The following is a 19,351-nucleotide window of genomic DNA, read 5'->3' as shown; positions in this document are numbered from 1 at the left end:
GTAGCTCTCTAGGAAGTTTGAGAGGTTGGACTTATGGAAGTCAATGGCAGCTGGCCATTGTGAGGTCATCAAATCAAGCACTTCCTGCTCCGCACCTGCCCTGCAGCAGCCCACTCCCAGACATCTGCGAACTGTGGTCATCCATCCCAGGTTGGAATGCTTCTCCATGGTGCACGTACTTCTGCAGGATCCTGGTTTTGTTGTGGGAGATAGAGAGGCAACATGGAGAGAGGAGGTGTCCTCAGAAATGTGTGCATAACACAAATCACCCAACTTGCTGCAGGTTCAGATTCCTGGGACTCAAGCTCTAGAGATGCTGTTGGCCATTCAGTCATAGGTGTTCAAGTGGCTACATTTTGAGAAACACTTACACAGACAAGAGTCCAGGTAAATTTAATTTGGATTTTGAGTGAGCTAAATCCTGACTAGCTGTATGGCTGTGAGCAGAAATAAAGCTGTTAAAGCCTTGGCTTTTCCCTCCTTAATCTGGAGAGATGATTAACAACACATACTGTAGGTGACTATTTTAAGAATTAGAGATACTTTGGTATACCTAGGTAACTACAGCCCCACAGTTTCATGGGGGAGAATAGAGAGCCTTGTCTGGCCTCATTCAGAGGTGCCCTCCTCCCCCTGTGAGTCCTGGGGCTGTTATCTGTGTAACCTGGGGTATTTTTAAATTTTTTTTTAGCCTTTATTTTTTAGAGAGAGAGAGCAAGCAGAGGAGGAATAGAGAGAGGGAGACACAGAATCTGAAGCAGGCTCCAGGCTCTGAGCTGTCAGCACAGGGCCCGACGCGGGGCTCGAACTCACGGACCATGAGATCATGACCTGAGCCGAAGTCGGCCACTTAACTGACTGAGCCACCCAGGCACCCCTAACTTGGGCTATTTTAAGCACCTGTGCAGTTCTCTTCTGTGGTCCAATGTCATGAGCCTTCCCCATCATTGTTTGCTGTCGGTCAGCTTGGGCAGAAACTCTGACCAATGCCATCAGAAGAGCTGCTGAGATTAGCCCCTGCCCATTTGGTGGACCAAGTCTCCTGTTAACCCCTCAAGTCCCCTGGGAATTTTTTATCACCACTGACTCTGCCATGGAGACCTTCCTGGGTTTTTGATATGCTTCCCTTAGTGGCCCATCTCTCCTGGATATAGCTCCCAGCTCTGGATTCTCATTGCCCAGCGTTCATTCTGGACCTTGCCCCTGAGCTGCTGTCTATCACTTGTTGGAATCTGGGTCTTTTTATGGGTGTTTTCAGACTGTTCTAGGTAGAAAATTCCCTTTTAATTTGCAGAGTTTTGTTATTTCTGCCAAATGTTTATTTCTCTCTAGAGGCCTGGCACATCATCCCTGCGGCTCAATATCATAAGGATCTTCTTTTGAGACCGAAGACGTGTTTGTAAATTTCTGCACCCCAAATGTGATACAGTGCATATTCCTGGCAAATTCTTCTGCTCATATGAATCCAGTCTTTAAAAAAATTTTTTTAACGTTTTATTTATTTTTGAGACAGAGAGAGACAGAGCATGAACGGGGCAGGGGCAGAGAGAGAGGGAGACACAGAATCAGAAGCAGGCTCCAGGCTCTGAGCCATCAGGCCAGAACCCGACGCAGGGCTTGAACCCACGGACCGCGAGATCGTGACCTGGGCTGAAGTCGGACGCCCAACCGAATGAGCCACCCAGGCGCCCCAAATCCAGTCTTTTAAAAACCTGATACCAGAGGGACGCCTGGGTGGCTCAGTTGGCTAAGCAGCCACCTCTTGATTTCAGCTCATGTCATGACCTCATGGTGTGTGGGATCAAGCCCTGCATCAGGCTCTGTGCTGACACCACGGAGCCTGCTTGGGATTCTCTCTCTCCCTTTCTCTCTGCTCCTCCCCCACTCATACTTGCGCTCTCTCGCTGTCTCTCTCTCTCTCAAAATAAGTAAACATTTTAAAAATAATAAATAAAAAAAAATAAAAACTTCATACCACGGTCTGACACCTACTTAAAACTGTAGGTAAATGAATTCCTTTCTCTAATCCAGCTGAGGCCCTGATTTCTATGTGTCATGTAATTAAGTTCCTGATGTATAGTAGGTCCTCAATACATGGCAACTGCAATGATTTTACTATATATAGTTACCTCGATTTAAAAAAAAAAAAAGTCGGGGAGGGAGGGAAGATGGCGGCGTAGGAGGACGCTGGGCTTACCGCGCGTCCTGCTGATCACTTAGATTCCACCTACACCTGCCTAAATAACCCAGAAAACCACCAGAGGATTAGCAGAACAGAGTCGCCGGAGCCAAGTGCAGACGAGAGGCCCACGGAAGAGGGTAGGAAGGGCGGCGAGGCGGTGCGCGCTCCACGGACTGGCGGGAGGGAGCCGGGGTGGAGGAGCGGCTCGCCGGCCAAGCAGAGCCCCCAAGTCTGGCTTGCAAAAAGCGGAGGGGCCTGACGGACTGTGTTCCGACAGCAAGCACGACTTAGCGGCTGGGAGGTCATAAGTTAACAGCTCTGCTCAGAAAGCGGGAAGGCTGGAGGACAAAGGGAAGGAGAGCTGCTGAGCCCCCTGACGACAGAGCTCAGTTTGGTGGGGAACAAAGGCGCTCGCCAGCGCCATCTTCCCCGCCCATCCCCCAGCCAAAATCCCAAAGAGAACCAGTTCCTGCCAGGGAACTTGCTCGCTCCGCGCAAACACCCAACTCTGCGCTTCTGCGGAGCCAAACCTCCGGCAGCGGATCTGACTCCCTGCTGCCGCCACAGGGCCCCTCCTGAAGTGGATCACCTAAGGAGAAGCAAGCTAAGCCTGCCCCTCCTGCCCCTGTGCACCTTGCCTACCCACCCCAGCTAAGACACCAGATCCCCAGCATCACAAGCCTGGCAGTGTGCAAGTAGCCCAGACAGGCCACCCCACCCCACAGTGAATCCCTCGCCTAGGAGAGGGGAAGAGAAGGCATGCACCAGTCTGACTGTGGACACAGCTGTGGGCTGGGGGCAGACATCAGGTCTGACTGCGGCTCCGCCCACCAACTCCAGTTATACACCACAGCACAGGGGAAGTGCCCTGCAGGTCCTCACCACGCCAGGGACTATCCAAAATGACCAAGCGGAAGAATTCCCCTCAGAAGAATCTCCAGGAAATAACAACAGCTAATGAGCTGATCAAAAAGGATTTAAATAATATAACAGAAAGTGAATTTAGAATAATAGTCATAAAATTAATCGCTGGGCTTGAAAACAGTATAGCTGACAGCAGAGAATCTCTTGCTACAGAGATCAAGGGACTAAGGAACAGTCACGAGGAGCTGAAAAACGCTTTAAATGAAATGCATAACAAAATGGAAACCACCACAGCTCGGATTGAAGAGGCAGAGGAGAGAATAGGTGAACTAGAAGATAAAGTTATGGAAAAAGAGGAAGCTGAGAAAAAGAGAGATAAAAAAATCCAGGAGTATGAGGGGAAAATTGGAGAACTAAGTGATACACTAAAAAGAAATAATATACGCATAATTGGTATCCCAGAGGAGGAAGAGAGAGGGAAAGGTGCTGAAGGGGTACTTGAAGAAATCATAGCTGAGAACTTCCCTGAAGTGGGGAAGGAAAAAGGCATTGAAATCCAAGAGGCACAGAGAACTCCCTTCAGACGTAATTTGAATCGATCTTCTGCACGACATATCATAGTGAAACTGGCAAAATACAAGGATAAAGAGAAAATTCTGAAAGCAGCAAGGGGTAAACGTGCCCTCACATATAAAGGGAGACCTATAAGACTCGTGACTGATCTCTCTTTTGAAACTTGGCAGGCCAGAAAGAGTTGGCACGAGATTTTCAGTTTGATAGACAGAAAAAATATGCAGCCGAGAATCCTTTATCCAGCAAGCCTGTCATTTAGAATAGAAGGAGAGATAAAGGTCTTCCCAAACAAACAAAAACTGAAGGAATTTGTCACCACTAAACCAGCCCTCCAAGAGATCCTAAGGGGGACCCTGTGAGACAAAGTACCAGAGACATCACTACAAGCATAAAACATACAGACATCACAATGACTCTAAACCCATATCTTTCTATAATAACACTGAATGTAAATGGATTAAATGTGCCAACCAAAAGACATAGGGTATCAGAATGGATAAAAAAACAAGACCCATCTATTTGCTGTCTACAAGAGACTCATTTTAGACCTGAGGACACCTTTAGATTGAGAGTGAGGGGATGGAGAACTATTTATCATGCTACTGGAAGCCAAAAGAAAGCTGGAGTAGCCATACTTATATCAGACAAACTAGACTTTAAATTAAAGGCTGTAACAAGAGATGAAGAAGGACATTATATAATAGTGACAGGGTCTATCCATCAGGAAGAGCTAACAATTATAAATGTCTATGCGCCGAATACCGGAGCGCCCAAATACATAAAACAATTACTCATAAACATAAGCAACCTTATTGAGAAGAATGTGGTAATTGCAGGGGACTTTAACACCCCACTTACAGAAATGGATAGATCATCTAGACACACGGTCAATAAAGAAACAAGGGCCCTGAATGAGACATTGGATCAGATGGACTTGACAGATATATTTAGAACTCTGCATCCCAAAGCAACAGAATATACTTTCTTCTCGAGTGCACATGGAACATTCTCCAAGATAGATCATATACTGGGTCACAAAACAGCCCTTCATAAGTTTACAAGAATTGAAATCCTACCATGCATACTTTCAGACCACAATGCTATGAAGCTTGAAATCAACCACAGAAAAAAGTCTGGAAAACCCCCAAAAGCATGGAGGTTAAAGAACACCCTACTAACGAATGAGTGGGTCAACCAGGCAATTAGAGAAGAAATTAAAAAATATATGGAAACAAATGAAAATGAAAATACAACAATCCAAACGCTTTGGAACGCAGCGAAGGCAGTCCTGAGAGGAAAATACATTGCAATCCAGGCCTATCTCAAGAAACAAGAAAAATCCCAAATACAAAATCTAACAGCACACCTAAAGGAAATAGAAGCTGAACAGCAAAGGCAGCCTAAACCCAGCAGAAGAAGAGAAATAATAAAGATCAGAGCAGAAATAAACAATATAGAATCTAAAAAAACTGTAGAGCAGATCAACGAAACCAAGAGTTGGTTTTTTGAAAAAATAAACAAAATTGACAAACCTCTAGCCAGGCTTCTCAAAAAGAAAAGGGAGATGACCCAAATAGATAAAATCATGAATGAAAATGGAATGATTACAACCAATCCCTCAGAGATACAAACAATTATCAGGGAATACTATGAAAAATTATATGGCAACAAATTGGACAACCTGGAAGAAATGGACAAATTCCTGAACACCCACACTCTTCCAAAACTCAATCAGGAGGAAATAGAAAGCTTGAACAGACCCATCACCAGCGAAGAAATTGAATCGGTTATCAAAAATCTCCCAACAAATAAGAGTCCAGGACCAGATGGCTTCCCAGGGGAGTTCTACCAGACGTTTAAAGCAGAGATAATACCTATCCTTCTCAAGCTATTCCAAGAAATAGAAAGGGAAGGAAAACTTCCAGACTCATTCTATGAAGCCAGTATTACTTTGATTCCTAAACCAGACAGAGACCCAGGAAAAAAAGAGAACTACAGGCCAATATCCCTGATGAATATGGATGCCAAAATTCTCAATAAGATACTAGCAAATCGAATTCAACGGCATATAAAAAGAATTATTCACCATGATCAAGTGGTTCAACATTCGCAAATCAATCAACGTGATACATCACATTAACAACAACAAAAAAAGAGAAAAACCATATGATCCTGTCAATCGATGCAGAAAAGGCCTTTGACAAAATCCAGCACCCTTTCTTAATAAAAACCCTTGAGAAAGTCAGGATAGAAGGAACATACTTAAAGATCATAAAAGCCATTTATGAAAAGCCCACAGCTAACATCATCCTCAACGGGGAAAAACTGAGAGCTTTTTCCCTGAGATCAGGAACACGACAGGGATGCCCACTCTCACCGCTGTTGTTTAACATAGTGCTGGAAGTTCTAGCATCAGCAATCAGACAACAAAAGGAAATCAAAGGCATCCAAATTGGCAAAGATGAAGTCAAGCTTTCGCTTTTTGCAGATGACATGATATTATACATGGAAAATCCGATAGACTCCACCAAAAGTCTGCTAGAACTGATACATGAATTCAGCAAAGTTGCAGGATACAAAATCAATGTACAGAAATCAGTTGCATTCTTATACACTAACAATGAAGCAACAGAAAGACAAACAAAGAAACTGATCCCATTCACAATTGCACCAAGAAGCATAAAATACCTAGAAATAAACCTAACCAAAGATGTAAAGGATCTGTATGCTGAAAACTATAGAAAGCTTATAAAGGTAATTGAAGAAGATTTAAAGAAATGGAAAGACATTCCCTGCTCATGGATTGGAAGAATAAATATTGTCAAAATGTCAATACTCCCCAAAGCTATCTACACATTCAATGCAATCCCAATCAAAATTGCACCAGCATTCTTCTCGAAACTAGAACAAGCAATCCTAAAATTCATATGGAACCACAAAAGGCCCCGAATAGCCAAAGTAATTTTGAAGAAGAAGACCAAAGCAGGAGGCATCACAATCCCAGACTTTAGCCTCTACTACAAAGCTGTCATCATCAAGACAGCATGGTATTGGCACAAAAACAGACACATAGACCAATGGAATAGAATAGAAACCCCAGAACTAGACCCACAAACGTATGGCCAACTCATCTTTGACAAAGCAGGAAAGAACATCCAATGGAAAAAAGACAGTCTCTTTAACAAATGGTGCTGGGAGAACTGGACAGCAACATGCAGAAGGTTGAAACTAGACCACTTTCTCACACCATTCACAAAAATAAACTCAAAATGGATCAAGGACCTGAATGTGAGACAGGAAACCATCAAAACCTTAGAGGAGAAAGCAGGAAAAGACCTCTCTGACCTCAGCCGTAGCAATCTCTTACTCGACACATCCCCAAAGGCAAGGGAATTAAAAGCAAAAGTGAATTACTGGGACCTTATGAAGATAAAAAGCTTCTGCACAGCAAAGGAAACAACCAACAAAACGAAAAGGCAACCAACGGAATGGGAAAAGATATTTGCAAATGACATATCGGACAAAGGGCTAGTATCCAAAATCTATAAAGAGCTCACCAAACTCCACACCCGAAAAGCAAATAACCCAGTGAAGAAATGGGCAGAAAACATGAATAGACACTTCTCTAAAGAAGACATCCGGATGGCCAACAGGCACATGAAAAGATGTTCAGCGTCGCTCCTTATCAGGGAAATACAAATCAAAACCACACTCAGGTATCACCTCACGCCAGTCAGAGTGGCCAAAATGAACAAATCAGGAGACTATAGATGCTGGAGAGGATGTGGAGAAACGGGAACCCTCTTGCACTGTTGGTGGGAATGCAAATTGGTGCAGCCGCTCTGGAAAGCAGTGTGGAGGTTCCTCAGAAAATTAAAAATAGACCTACCCTATGACCCAGCAATAGCACTGCTAGGAATTTATCCAAGGGACACAGGAGTACTGATGCATAGGGGCACTTGTACCCCAATGTTCATAGCAGCACTCTCAACAATAGCCAAATTATGGAAAGAGCCTAAATGTCCATCAACTGATGAATGGATAAAGAAATTGTGGTTTATATACACTATGGAATACTACGTGGCAATGAGAAAAAATGAAATATGGCCTTTTGTAGCAACGTGGATGGAACTGGAGAGTGTGATGCTAAGTGAAATAAGCCATACAGAGAAAGACAGATACCATATGGTTTCACTCTTATGTGGATCCTGAGAAACTTAACAGGAACCCATGGGGGAGGGGAAGGAAAAAAAAAAAAGAGGTTAGAGTGGGAGAGAGCCAAAGCATAAGAGACTGTTGAGAACTGAGAGCAAACTGAGGGTTGATGGGGGGTGGGAGGGAGGAGAGGGTGGGTGATGGGTATTGAGGAGGGCACCTTTTGGGATGAGCACTGGGTGTTGTATGGAAACCAATTTGACAATAAATTTCATATATAAATAAAAAAAAATAATAATAAAATAAAAAAATAAAAATAAAAAAAAAGTCTTTCTTATATAAAGCCAAAGTTTTATCCCCTAAACTTCATGCTGTTCTCTAAGTTATACAGAATAAGCTATTCTCTCTTACCAGTAAAGTTTAGGCTCCTAAATCTGACTGAATTCTATAATGATTTTATTATGGAAGAAATCCAGAAATTCATAAGCATTGAGTATACCCAGTGCTACAGTGACATTTCCTTTCCTTTACATTCCTCCCTTGCCATGTTAGGTCAAGGTCAGATTTTGTTCTTTCAAGGGCTCCATGACCAGGAAGTTGTCTGATCACCACGCGGGGAGGAGGAGTCTGAGCGAACCCAGTACAGGATCCTGCAGTGTGGTATTCCTCCAACTTTACAGTGATCCCCGTCGTCTAGAGGGCATGGGAAAACAACTGGCTGGACCTTGCTCCCAGAGTTTCAAGTTCATCACGTGTGAGTGGGGCCTGAGATGCATATCTGAGAAATACGCATTTCTAAGATATTCCCAGTGTGGTGCACCCTGAACATCCCTGCTCTAGGGGAAGCTCTTCCTGCCCCTCAGATCCTTTACCAGCTGCTCTGCTCTCCTAGGTGCCAACAAGTCATAGCTGACCCTTCTGTTGCCCTTAGCCTAACACAAACACCTACCTCCAGGTGGGTGGAATACCTGTTGTGGTTTGTGGTCAGGCGCTTCCATGTGGAGCTGGACCAAAGCCCATCTCCCATGGAACCCATATTGTTGCTGAGCTGTTTCTCCTGCCCTGCTTCCCTCACTCCCTTCTCCTCAGAGCCTCTCCCCACAATCACTTAACAAGAACTCTGTTTTCTTCCTCTGCTCCTAGAGAATCCAACCTGAGATGAATCTTATTCATATTTTTGTCCAAATCAACTTAATATGTATAAAGCACCAATTATGCACTGGTGCTGTATATAGAGGCACGTTAAAAAAAAAAAAAAAAAAAACACGTCCAGCCCCATCCTGGTCACCGCACGTACCCCTGCCCTATAATCAGAGTCCGAAAGGTGTCACTGCATTCTGCATCCTAGAATCCTGCCTCCATTTTGCAAGAGTGACATTTCCCCTTAAGATACTGAATTGGCAAACCTGATGGATGCAGGCTCTCTCCTACCTTATGATTGTCCAGGCCACCACACTGCCTACGGAATGACACCCAGACTTCCTGGTTAGAGATTAAAAACTCTAGAAACTGCTCCAGCTAGTTTGCTAATGCTCCTGGGGCATCTGCGTGATTGCCTCACCCAAGCCAGCATACTTACTGTAGGTGTTGTGTTCAGCTGGGCTCAGACACCTCTTTCTTTTCACGGACACTTTCAAAGGAACTTTTCATGACTTTCCAGTCTGATGGAGTCCCTGTTCCGTGTTTTCTTAACAAACTCTGTGTGCTTCTTTGAGAGTGTTTGTTTGCTTCCTCCAACCCCCAACACCTACACAAAGCTTCATAGCACTGTCTTTTTCTCCTGAGTACCCAGAAACTGACTCACTGTAGGCACTCAATTATTCAGATTTTGCTTCTGCTTTTCCTACTTATGAGCTGTATAATTTGAAGCAAGATAGTTATTCTCTCCTATCTTGAGTTACCTCATCCCTGAAGTGGGACAGATAATATAGTAGATCTGTGAGTAATGCAAGTGGAAGTGTCTAGCAGAATGCCTCTGAAGATCACAAACACAGTAATGTCACCTCCCCTCTGTCAACACCCATCAAATCGTATTCCCTTCTGAGGTTCTCTGCACCTTTCTGAGTCTTATCCTCCCTTCATGGCCTAGGCTTCCCTGCCCTCAGAAATCTTTCCCATTTTGGTCTCTGACGGTCGGTGCCTGTGAGGGTGAATATGGAGACCACCTAAAAAAGTGGTGGCTGGTTATGGCCTATGGTCAACAGCAAAGGGTGTATCTTAGCCCTTCTTCCCCTTCATCACTGCATGGATTCTCCCCCCAGCCAGGAGCTCAGGGCCCCCTGCTGCATGGTATGAAAATAAGGCAGGAGAAAATGTTCATTTTCGTATCTTGCTCTGCCTCTGCCAGGTTGAGTGATGATGGATAACTTATTTTCTGGGTCTGATGGGCTTGTAAAATGTGGGTGGGAGCGGGGAACATCTCCCACGATGGTTTGAAAGCAAAATGGGAGAGCCTGTATGAAAATTTCTGACACGAAGCCGGCTTATAATTGTGGGTGCCATCTACATTAATGATTGATAAATGCGGTTGCCTGTGCAAGAGATGAGGCCCTGAAGTAAGTGCACAGCGATGGAGATAGGGGAAGTTAGATTCCACTGACTTTGGCAATGAAATTATGTCCGTATAGCTCAAATGTATGCTCAGTGAATAAAACAGACTCAAACGTGCAGAGAGAGTACTTGGAAATGTGCAAAGGCACTAAAATCTCCATCTTTTTAGAGTTGGGCTAAGGGATGAGTAGTTTAAAACCTCTGAACTATTTACTTGATCTGGTCTTTCAACCACATAGTCTTTCAGCACACCTCTGCTGTGCAGATTGGTGCAGGAAGTCTTCATAGGCTCTTAATCAAAGCTCGTAATTAATTTGCCTAAAAAGAAAGAATGTGCTGTGGCATTGAAAGCTGGATTATAATCCTGGAGTAGGTGGGAGGAAAGTTTTTTTCCCATGGAAACTGCATTTTTTAAAAATAATGAAGTTGAATCGAACCATGGCAATGATTGTGATTTTGGAAGTCTGAAGACATAAAGCCTGGCATCGACATTGGTTATGGAAAGGCGGCAGAAGGAAAGGACAGGAACACATGGTTTGGGCTGGGAACGATCTGAGTTTGAGTCCGCGTTTTGCTACTGGTTGTGCAAAACTGGGCAAGTGATTTCTGCATTTTGGTTTTCTTGAAGACTGAGATTGTCATTATTTAAAATTTTTGTGTTAAATATTTCACATAAAGTAAACGTAATGCTTTCAACTTGTGGCGGATACTTCAAATAGTGGAGATCAGGGTCAAAGAATACGATTGGATGGTAAAGCCAACTAAAGCCACCCAGCTTAAATACTGGCCTTGGGAAATTTTTATTCCCACAATCTTTTGAATTCTGGCAAATTATAAAGTACCTTATAAACTTAAGATAATTCTATTGCGGTGAATCCATTAAATGAAGTAAAAGGAGAGATAATTCTAGACTGAATATAGGACAGAGCACTCTCAGTCATGAAACAGGGAGCCATTAGACTGGGGTGGCTCTAATACCTTGGCAGCTTATATAAGCAAACTGACACCTGAGACTGAGTCAATGCACTCAAAGCTGATAAAGAACCTTAAGAACAGGCAACCACAAATAACCAACTAAACTTTCCCAGGTAAGACAGCTGCTTCTGCTTCAACCAGTCATAAAATTTATCTGCTTTGCTTCCAGGTCTTCCCCATAAAACACTGCCCCTGGAACCTGTTGGTGAGGTGCTTTTAATCACCTTGGGTTCAGCATTACCTGATTTGAACCCACGTACGCTCAAACTCGTTTGGTGAGATGCTGTGCGAGGTGTGGGGGCGGGGGTAGTGAAGATGTTGGCATTTCGATTTACGATTTACGTATATTGAAGGTACTTGGCTTAACTTCCGAGGACGAGATCTCAACATCACATCACGTGTCCCAGCTCCCCACTATGCAGCATAAACTCACAGCCTGGAAAAGTGGGGAAAAGAAATTGTTCTTAAAATGCTCATGCCTGCTTCCGCTCTTCTCCACTTGCCTCTTTGTAATCCTTCAGGCATGTAATTTGCTTTCAGTAAAATCAAGTATTCCAGTAGCATCCAGTCATGGTGCTGGATGCCAGGAATAAAATAATCAATGAATCTAGGAGGGACAGCTCACTTTGGTGGAGGAAACAAATACATACAAAATATTAAAATAGACTCATGTAAAAACACAACATGTAGATGAAAAGGTGTAAATAGATGTGTAGAGGAGGGTGCCTGTGGATAATAAAGAAGACTTCAAAACAGGAAGTGGTCCTTTCATGAAACTAAAGACCAAGTAGAATTTCCCAGTTGGGTGAGTGAATCCGTAATCCTGGGAATGATGATGATGTGAGCATAAAAGACATGAAGACCATAGACTTTCGATTTTCTTGAGTGTTGGGTGACTCTGTGGGAGAAATAAAGGATGAGGCTGAAAATATATTTAGGGATTAGCGCCTGAGCGCGACTGCGTCTCATGAGACACATTTCAGAGCCATGGAAAAACTTCGGGCAGGTGTATGAATACTGATTACACTTCACACCTCCTGCCAGGAGGCTGACGCAGAGCTCACTCCGGTGCCCAGAGCTGTGACAGCAGGAAGCGCTCCAGCTTTCACCTCCTCTTCCTCGCTGTCCCCAACTCATCTGCTGGCCTGAACCCCCAGACCACTCTGTCCCCACATCACCTTTTAGAATTTCTCTGGTTTCGAAGTATACAAGGGATGGATCAGACAGGTGCACTAGAAGAAATCCTACGACACAGAAGTCTTCAGAGAAGCCACGGAAAACAGGCAACTGGGTCTGGGGAAATAGACGAACGGGTGATGGGGAATATTCAGGAGACACAAGTGACACTCAGTTGTAACTACTTGCGGGTTGCAAAGAAGATGGGACTTCATGACCTGGATCCCTGGCAGAAAATGATGACACTGAACGAGACAGGGCATTAATTGACCTGCTTTTTAAAAATTCTGTATTGTTATTTATTTTCTCTGTCGTCTCAGACTTGTCAGCATCTATTTTCTCTCTTGAGTCCTGGTACTCAGTGAATGAAAACACATTGCAGCCACACTTTCCAATGGAGCCGCTACACTCACTGTGGGCAGGACTCACGGGTATCCGTGAGTATCCACGGGTCCCTGTCACAAAGCTGACTTTCCTTTCACCTGGTACATTTGGGCAGGTGAGGGGAGGCCTGCCTGAGTCAGGGGGAGGCGGCCCCCTGACTTAGACTTCTAGCCCACTTCGTTGGCCGGTGGCTCCCTTGCTGCCACCGTGTGGCATGTCACAGCTGCTGTTGTCCGTATACTTGTGTCTCCTGAAGCGCTGGAGGGGGTTCTGTGGTCAAGGGAGTGTGACTGCCAAGCGCTCCCGCCTCAGGCTCTTTACTCATGAGGTGGATGGAGCCGTTCTCAGGTGCCCTTACAACCAGTTATAAATTATTTTCAGCGAGCTAAGGTCAAAGGCATGGAGAGAATAGAAAGTGACAACACTGAAGATTTATATGACCCCTCTCCTACAAGGAGACCAAGCGCTTCAAATATATGATCTAATTTTCCCTCCTCTGATGCCTGGAAAAAGGAGGGTGTGCGGGGGAGGCAGCGATTAGAGGCAGGTAAGAAGGCTTTGGTTAACAACCTTGAATAATCCATAAGGCAGCACAGTTCCCTTCTCTTTCATTGTGCTTTAGGGTTTCTTCTTTCTCTTCTTTTCTGAGAAACAGAAGCCGACTGACCTTTCCAAGATGGCTTTTGAGCTCCGTGTTTCCCTTCTTCGGCGTGAAGGACTTAAGCAAGGTGGAGGGGATGATTCCACATTCCGTGAGCTGCCTCGCGTCCCATTCCTTAAGGAAGTGGCATGCTGATGCCAAAGTTACCCTAATTATCAGACCAAATAAACAAGCCAACTGTGATAGAGAGAAATTTATGATGTGCCCGTTTCTAAAACAGAAAGTTAAATATTGAAGATGGATGATTATGGCTGCAGTGAGCTCCCAACATGGATCTCCACGTGTGTGCATTCGACCATTTGTTATCTGAAACTCTCTAGTGGATGAGAATTCTAGGTCATGCCTCTTTCAGAGAACACAGGTTTTAAGTGGACCATGGCTGGTAGCACGTATCTGACTTGTCCAGTGTTACAAAGGAAGCTGGTGGGAGCTCTGACCTCATCCCAGGTGTCCTGACTTCCTGTCCATGTCTCTTGCTGTGCCCCTGTGTACGAAGCCACTTCTGCCACACCTGAGCACTGTTTCCGTTCCCATTTCCCATGCACAGAGAAGGAAGTTGATAATGGTAAAAATAAATATGACCAAGGCAATGCAGACCAGTAAAGGGCTTAGGGGAAGGACACAGGAGAAGAGACAACTGGAATTTAATCTATTACATGCACAGCTTTGGGTAAAGGCTATAAAGGGAGGGCGACTATTTACAAATTGCACAGGGCTGTCAGGGAGGATTTGGGGAGCCCAGACCTGGCAATGGGCGAATGAGTCTAGTCGGGATGTGGGCTTCCAGGAAATCTCCAGGGAGAAGAGCAGACCAAAGACAAGGGAACCATCATTCAGCAGCGGTGACAAAGAGCAATGAGAAAGATCTTGGGAGGACAGGCAAAGTGACCCCAAAGACGGACCATGTTACTTTAGCAACATGTATGTGAATTTCAGATGGGCCATGCATGGCATGAACTGCCCCAGGGAGCATTCTAAACTACCAAAGGCGCCGCGGGAGAACATAGTTCTGGTAGCTTTTACTATGTAGCTGACGGAAGTTACAGAGAAGGTATTGCAGGAAGTGCTTTTCACATTCTCACTAATTGAGCTCACCGGTCTCCCCATGGTATACAGCTGTTCCAGAAGCTCCATCCTACATGTAGGTGGAAAGCGTGCTTCCAAGAAATTGCTTGGAGCCCTATTATTTTCAGAGAAAGTCTTGACATAACAGGCTGATGCATTTTACTTAATAAATATCCTAATCTACTCTAAATTTCCATTATGTTAAGTGTATTTATGTATTTATTTTGAGAGAGAGAGAGAGAGAGAGAGAGCGCACAAGCAAGGAAGGGGTAGAGCTAGAGAGGATCCCAAGCAGGCTCCACACTGTCAGCATAGACCCTGACGCCAGGATCAATCCCACAAACTGTGAGATCATGACCTGAGCCAGAATTAAGAGTTTAATGCTTAATCAACTGAGGCACCCAGGTGCCCCTACATTAAGTTCTTAAATCACAACTTCAGAAAACATAACAGCATATTTATGCCAAGCAGCGGATATGGACCTAAGTAAGATTCTTCCTCCCCAGAAATTTACGATTTTGATTTTGCAGTAAAAATTACAAAATGTCATTAGTTTCACAAAATGCCACGAATAGAAGGAATGTGGGATGTCCCCTAGACCAGGCCCATCATTCTACACGTAAGGCTCAGAGAGTTGTGTCCCTTATATGTGACTGCCCAAGAGAAGTGAAGTTGAATTTTGATAATACCCTTCTCACCAAGTCATTCTGCCTTTTTAAAAACCTCACCTTGCTTCCCTTGTTTGACTGGGAAGTAATAACTAAAAAGATATTTTAGTGAAACACAATACCTTTAGTTATTTTTTGAAAGTATTGTTCTTTTAGTTTTTATTAGTTCTTAGTGCAAATTGTAATTTTGCGTTTGAAATTGAAACTACCTAATTACATCTACAGTACTGTCAATGTAATTGTTCTGTAGGGTTATGATTACTGTAGAAATTCCAGCTGGACTTTGTAACTGGATACAAAAGGTAACATGAATACAAAGCATTCCCTGAAGTGAGCCACATTGATTTGAGAGCTCTGTCGAATGATGTTTTTTCTTTTTTTCTTTTTTTAGGAATCACACTGAGAACCAAACTGAACTGTGTACAAAAAGTAAACGTGACTCTTCTTACTTTTGGGGATTAAGCAAGACTTTGATTTAAAAAAAAATGCACCAGTGATTTTGAAACAATGTTTCTAAAACTCACCTCGAGTGAAACCATTTAAATTAGTAGTAATCTTGGATGACATTAATTAAACTATAATGCAGCATAATTTCAGCAGAGATTCAAGCACAGATTTCAAAATATTTTCTAAAACAAACTGAACCAATTTGATGGTAGGGAGTAAAAGGGTTTTAGAGCTTGATTTGTTACAAATAAATTATAAGAAACAAAGCATTGCACCAAACGAGTTTGTAGCCTGTTGTAAACACAGATGAAACAAATCACCTCTGAAACATGAGTTATTGCAAAACAAAACAAAACAAAAAGAAAAAAAAAAGCAGACATGTAGAAAACAGGCACGTTCCGCAGGGAATCTCATGTCAAAACACCAACAGAGAAATGTATGCCTAAAAATGTTCCTTCTCCTCTATGCAGTGTTTAAACTCATGGTATTTATTTTTAGGGATGTTTCAAACAGAGCAAGGTTTGGTCCTGTTTTTTTGTTTTTGGGTTTTTGGGTTTTTTTTTTTTCCAATTTTGTAAGAAGCATTTCTTACTGTGAACTCATTGTGAACAAGAAAAGAGGTGGTAAACATACCTGTCTGTCTTCTACAGTATGTGGGTGGTTCTTTTAACTAAAAGCTTTAGGGTCAACTAAATATTGGTGCAGAAAGAACTCATGTTCTCAAATGAGCTCTATTCAGTCTATTAAATAACACAAATCCATGATATCCTTGCAACTCAAAATCCTCCACATCAGGGTTTTAGTGAAAACTTTAGTTGAGGACAACTGTTGAGTTTTACCTGTTCCGGTTTTAATTTTCTTCTGTTGTCATTTGGATTTTGTGCTTTACTGGTCTATTTCTGTGGCCTGAACACAGCCTACTTTGGGCTGTGTTCATATCAATACGGACTGTCAAAGCTTTTGTCTCTTCAACTGCAAAGGCTCAAACTTTAAAATAGAGTTCTAGGGGCACCTGGGTGGCTCAGTCGGTTGAGCGTCCGACTTCTGCTCAGGTCACGATCTCGCGGTCCGTGAGTTCGAGCCCCGTGTCAGGCTCTGGGCTGATGGCCCAGAGCCTGGAGCCTGCTTCCAATTCTGTGTCTCCCTCTCTCTCTGCCCCTCCCCCGTTCATGCTCTGTCTCTCTCTGTCTCAAAAATAAATAAAAATGTTAAAAAAATTTTTTTAAATAGAGTTCTCCTGTAATATCCCACTTACCTTTGGAATTGAGGAAAGCCAAGCTGGTAGAAATAGGTCCCTGAATGGTGATAGCCAGGGGCTGAGAGGCAGATAGATGAAATGAGAGAGATAGTGACCAAAAGGTATAAACTGCCAGGTATAAGATGAATAAGTTCTGGGGATCTAATGTACGGCATGGTGACTACAGTGAAACATATTGTATTATTGCTTAATAACCACTAAGAAGGTAGATCTTCAATGTTACATGTTCTCACCACGAAAAAAGCTAGTTATGTGAGACAGTGAATATGTTAACTAACCTTATTATAATAATTTCACAAGTATACAGGTATCAAATCATGGCATTGTAAGGCTTAAACTTACACAATGTTATATGTCCATTATATCTCCATTGAGCTGGAAAAGAAAAGAAACACAGATAAAATAATTTTCTTCATCTGCATTTGGACTTCTCTGGTCAGTTGATCGTATCAACTTTCTTCACACTGATGCAAATACGGAAAATGACAGGAGGTATATATCTCTAGGGAGAAGATGAAATTTGAATACAGACGCAACTAATCTATTCTGAACTCACAATGTTAAGTAGTGCTATTTTTGCATTTCCAGGACAACGTTCTTGATGGGGATGAGTTGCAAAGAGACCAGTCTGAGTTCTTGAAAAATTGAAAGCATTTTCATAACAAAATAGGGAGTGTTGGTTTCTTCAAGCGAATCTCTGGACAGAGGGATGTTCCCTCTGCCACCCGCACCTTGCTGGCTCCTTGTTCCCTGTGAGAAAGCTCTTTTCCAGTGTTAGTGAACCCACTATTGCCTACAGCTGTAAATGCAGTCTCTTATTGGCTAATCAATTATTAGCATTGATTGGCAAAAAAGCGTTTCTCTATAACCCGGGGGAGGAAATGAGATTCTATAGATTTCTCTCATTCCTCATTATGTTTGGAAAGTAACTTGGGTTTCACTCCGCCTGGGTACACAGCTTTGCTCATTTTATATTTTCCTCTTCTGACAGCGTGGCCTGGGCTGAAGCTTCCCACTCTGTCTTCATGGTGCCCATGCAGGAGATTCTGACTTGAGTCATCTAATGCCTCTGATGACTAGTTCTTAACTTCTGCTTGCTTTCCCTCTCTTATTTCAAAGAAGTCTTACTGTAGAAGTTGTCCCCTTTACTGAGTCTTTTTTTTTTTTAAGTTCATTTATTTATTTTGAGAGAGACAGAGACAGCATGAGCAGGGGAGGGGAAGAGAGGGAGAGAGAGAGAATCCCAAGCAGGCTCCACGCTGCCAGAATAGAGTCTGATGTGGGGCTCGAACTCACAAAAGTGTGAGATCAGGACCTGAGCCCAAACCAGGAGTCAGATGCGTAACTGACTGAACCACCTAGGTGCCCCATGCCCTTGACTGAGTCTCAAAGTGATGGGTAGGAGACAACCAGGAAAAGAAGGGGTAGAAGGTGCTGTCTGTGCTGCATTATGACCTCTGTGGGTCCTACACACTCTTATCTTCAGAGGGCTCCTTCCTCCATCAACTCTCCGTCCTTCCCTCTCTCCCGCCCTCCCCCTGCCTCCTCCCCTCCTCTCTCTCTTCCCCCTCCCCTCTCATATAGAGGACTGTAATGGTATAAAGATGACTATAATCCAGGGTACATCGTATTCACTTATTTTCTGATTTTAAAAGAAATTAAAAATATTTTCACGGGCCCCTAAATGTAGCGTGTACCTCTGTGCACTGTGGCTGCGACGTGCAAGGGCCAGGTGTTCCCTGAGGGACAAGAGGCATGAAGTCTTCTCAAAGAAGTACAGCAAGGGTAAAGAGTAGGGACGTACTCAGTGAAACATTGAGCTTTTTTTTTTTTTTTTTTTTTTCCTGGCTCAAAGCTACTCATGTGGGATATGGTGATGTGAGTTCCCTCTCTGAATACTGGTTTCCCCATGAATAGAATGTGGGAGAATAAAGCACAGGATTGCTTTGAAGATCACATGAGTTTAGCTAGATTTAAACAGTGTAAATTATAAAATACTGAGTTAACTTTGTCATTCTCTTGGCCTCAAACCTTTTGTGGAATGGATATGAAACAAACATATATATATTCGTTCGTTCATTACAGTTATAAATATGTTTATAGCTAAATATGTAAATTTATATATTGTGCAGATTATTAGCAATGGCTTTCTCTCTCCCTCCCTCTCTGTCTTTTAATAGATTTTCCTTACATTCGCAGAAGGCTTGGGGCACACAAGAATATCAGCTCGTACTGTTTTGAGAGATACTCCTTAATCTGACAAAAAAGGCTTTGACTGAGTCAGGGATGCCACATGGTTTTCCTATTAGGTTTGGAAACTGTTTCCCATTTTAGCTCAGTAAGCCCAGTGCACTTGCTATTAATTAACCAGCCCACAAGGATAGTAAGATTGT

General features: G+C 43.3%; 1 long non-coding RNA gene across 1 annotated transcript; it reads left to right on the top strand.

Annotated features, from left to right (window-relative positions):
* The first annotated feature begins 92 nt into the window (after window positions 1–92).
* On the top strand, window positions 93–11,574 carry LOC121044118 (uncharacterized). The gene is made up of 4 exons (XR_005797141.1): window positions 93–150; window positions 284–387; window positions 8,327–8,528; window positions 11,469–11,574. It is a non-coding gene; the product is annotated as an uncharacterized LOC121044118 (long non-coding RNA).
* Window positions 11,575–19,351: the final 7,777 nt, after the last annotated feature.

Source organism: Herpailurus yagouaroundi, unplaced genomic scaffold (assembly GCF_014898765.1).
Source record: "Herpailurus yagouaroundi ecotype Mexico unplaced genomic scaffold, PumYag 188, whole genome shotgun sequence".
NCBI classification, from domain to species: Eukaryota; Metazoa; Chordata; class Mammalia; order Carnivora; family Felidae; genus Herpailurus; species Herpailurus yagouaroundi.
The sequence above is the reverse complement of the archived record's forward strand: the minus strand, read 5'-3'. Positions and strand labels throughout refer to the sequence as shown.